The sequence below is a fragment of the Sinocyclocheilus anshuiensis genome, unplaced genomic scaffold (genome assembly GCF_001515605.1).
Source record: "Sinocyclocheilus anshuiensis isolate Anshui unplaced genomic scaffold, SAMN03320099.WGS_v1.1 scaffold930, whole genome shotgun sequence".
Classification (NCBI taxonomy): Eukaryota; Metazoa; Chordata; class Actinopteri; order Cypriniformes; family Cyprinidae; genus Sinocyclocheilus; species Sinocyclocheilus anshuiensis.
Genome location: NW_015539900.1, coordinates 614,529 through 618,265, shown reverse-complemented (window position 1 = coordinate 618,265; position 3,737 = coordinate 614,529).

Below are 3,737 nucleotides of genomic sequence, written 5' to 3'. Positions count from 1 at the left end.
CAGACAGACAGATAGATAGATAGATAGATAGATAGATAGATATGATTTAGAATGATTTATCAATCCATATTTTTTTATCTTCTTTCCAAATTAGGATTTTTTTTATTTTATTTTATTCATGAATTGTATATAGCTATAGTCATCTCTTGAACAGTGCATGTAATTTAATGCTCTCTTGAAGAACTTGAAGTTATCTGAAGGGCTTTTATTGAGTTCTCATTGAAGAAACTCTCTGTCATAAAAAGCTTTGCAGTACCAATGGCACTCTAGGTTTCATGCGGGAAAGGTGATTTCGCTGTGGCCTCGGCTGTCTCTAAAGGTATTGGTTAGTTTACAGTAACATTGCAGGTACCTGTGGAAGGTGTGCTGTCCTCCGCCTTCACATTGACTTGTTTCTCTACATCGTCAGTCTAACAACAGAACTGACACCCTCATAAAAGCCCTGAGCTTGTGAATTGGCACTGGGAGAGTTCCATTCTGCACCTCCTTCAATCCCTCCTCTATCTCTCCCTCCCCTTTCTCCAGGCTTTGAATGCCTCATTTGATCTGACCGATGTTTGTTTATGGTCTGCGCAAATACAAATTGAGTTTTCCCCCCCTCCTTTTCACCAAAGATGTGAAAGAGCAGGAAAAGGATGTGCTCTGTTTGGTTTGCATGGTGCCCCATTCATTTGTAAATGGCTGTGGATTGGAGAGGCTTGTCCAGGAGCTGTGACAGTTCAGTGAAAGGACTTATCCACAAAGAGGAGATCCAACTAATAAGCAACTTCAGAAGGACTAATTGCATGAGGAATGCATTCGGCCAGATGAGGTGTGAGGAGTTACGTGTGTGCGCATCATCCATCAAGCTGCCCTGTGGGAAAAAAAAGAGGGAAAAAAAGCTATTCTTTGTGGGAAGCTGCAGTCTTTCAACATTATAATTTTTTAAATATACACATCTGAAATGCTTATGTAAAAACATTAGATCATTTACCTTGAATAATAGCTTAGTGCAAGTGATTTTAAGGGGAATAATGCTGAATGAAGTCCACCAACACCAGATCTTCATCTCGAAAAACTGAAGCGCAATGAGAATCCCAATCACCTCAGTACTGAGCCTCCACCCAAAAAACTGTCTAGCCGTCTGTTCTATGACCAATTTTTGGTAGGTTTGTCAAGAGCTTTCCGAAACAAGTAGGAAAAGCGCAGGATGGCAGGATTACAATGGGCCTGATAAAAGTGTGGAGTGGAGATGCAGCTGTTCAAATAACAAGCATGTTGCATCTAGGTAACGATGAGTCATATAAGCCCCTTATGGGATATCAACAGGTTCTGCCTCCCAGGATTTGCCTGCTGCAGTTGAATAGATGAAAAAAGGGCAAATACCTTAAACAGTTTCCTAAAGCCTCTGTGAAAAGCCTACTTGAGAGGGGAGAGGGTGGTCGGCTGTGTTTTAAGTGTGATGGGAAAGATCCACAAGCCTTCACCGTCGGTCCACATGCATGTGAATTAACTTGTCAAAGGATAAACAGAGAGATATAATTGGTGACAGACAAGCGACCAAGGAAGGAATTCTGGGTTAAATGAGCAGAGTGATTTTTAACAGTTTTGACAGGGCTAAATCTGACAATGTTCAATAACAGAAAGGTTTTTTTTTTTTTTTTTTTACAAATGATATTTCCAAGATGAAACCAAAAGGCAGATGTCAACACAAACTGAAGACCTTTAATGGGGTCACAGACATAGTTAAACTGAAAACAATTTGGTGTAGGATTTACCTGAAAAAACTAGGAAACTATTTCGACTCAGAAATTGCTGTTAATTTCACAAATAATTGCCTAGAAATAGCAAGTAACACATTAAGCGTGAAATTTTGAAAGAAAATTTGAAAGAGTATTTTCTTGTAAAACATACTCCAATAATTTATATATTTTTTTTATCATTTTTAATAGTGTATTTGTATACTTGGAACACTTGGAAAATGTACAACACATATGATCAACTTATTTATGACTAAGCAAAGTATGACAAAATGCATACACTGTCACTTTTTTGAGGTTGCAAATAAAGATTATTGGTGTATGTTTTACAAGAAATACTATTTTAATCTTTTTAGAACAAGAATTTTTACTTGCCATTATTTTTTTAATACATTTGTTTTGGTGAAATTAACTACAATTTCTGAGTGAAAACGGTTTCTACACTAATTTTTTTTTGTGTAATTAGATTTTAAACAAGGCTTTTTTTGTATAGAGAAAGAAAGAAAGAGAGAAAGAAAGAAAGAAAGAAAGAAAGAAAGAAAGAAAGAAAGAAAGAAAAAGAAAGAAAGAAAACTTAAACGAATTACACTGCAACTTCTGTAATATTACAAATGCTAAAAACCCAAGAACAATGGAAAAAGCTTATCCATCACAGCCAGTTCAAATCCCAGTGACTCCAATAAACATCCTTGGCTGGTAAAACAATTCAATCAACATCAACTGAAACATTTGTAACTCATTAGAAGAGAAGGTATCCATGGTGACTGATTGAACGTTTGACTGAATAGGAGTGCTAGACGAGTTTGTTTGAATCCGGCTGGATGACCCTCTGTTTGCTGTGCAGCTTTACATTCCCACAATCCTTCCCATGCGCCATCCTCCACTTTGATACAGCGGCATGGCAACCGTGAGGACTGGCATTTTAGTGACAAGAGAGGCCAACACCAGATGCAACAATCTGCTAGCGACTATTCTCTTGCTCCCTCTTTCTCTCGTATTCCAGATTCATTTCGAAACGGGATTGCAACCTTTTTCACATTTGAGTCAGTAAGCACTCAGGCAAATCCTAACCACAATAATCCATCTCTGAAACTGCTGTTAATAGTTGCACAAGCTTAATTTCATTAAAGATCTATTGATTTTTGCTCTGTGCATAAAATACTGTGGCCATAAATGTTTTATTTGCTATTAATAGTTGTTTCAAAATCTATTAACACTCATTCCTGAGAGGTTAACTTGTCGTAAAAGCCAGATCAATGCTTTCTTGTCTTGCGTGAGGCCAAGGAACCATTAAAACAGGACTGACTGTTACTTTGTCATAAATCATCTTTACTACTGCCTGTGACCTGGTTTCTTCGGCTTCATTGATGACAAATAGTTATTGGCATGACTAAGAAAAAAAAAAAACATACTGTCAAATATTTATTAATCTGACATGCTCAGTGCTAGCATTCCCAGTGGTGGGAATCCGAATGCATTGAAAACTCAAAAGGCATTTAGCCGTCCTAGTGACTGTGGCAGTGTGACGCCTGCTATTTGCAAAAGTCTTTCTGTTGACTAGATATTTCAAAAAATGCAAAGTAATGAAAATGACCTTGTTAACACGGCAAAAGTTTCCTTTAAAAAGCGGCACAAGCTTAAATATACATGCTCCCCTCTCTGCTCTGAAAACAGCCTGGGGAGACTGGTTCATAAAGAAGTTAACCTGGCGATGACAGATAGCAGACACCTAATCCTCACATTCTTTTTTCTGTCTGTTCATATTACCATTGCCAGACTGTAATAAATAAAAATCATGTCAAAGATACACTATGTAGATGTAGTATACATGCAGTTATTATATCATTTAAAGGTTTATATTCACAAAATTAAGAGGTTTACACTATTGTTTAAAAGTCTGAGGGCAGTAAGATATTTTGTTAATGTTTTTATTATGCTCACCAATCAAATTATTTGATCAAAAATACAGTCAAAATATATAATATAATATAATATAAT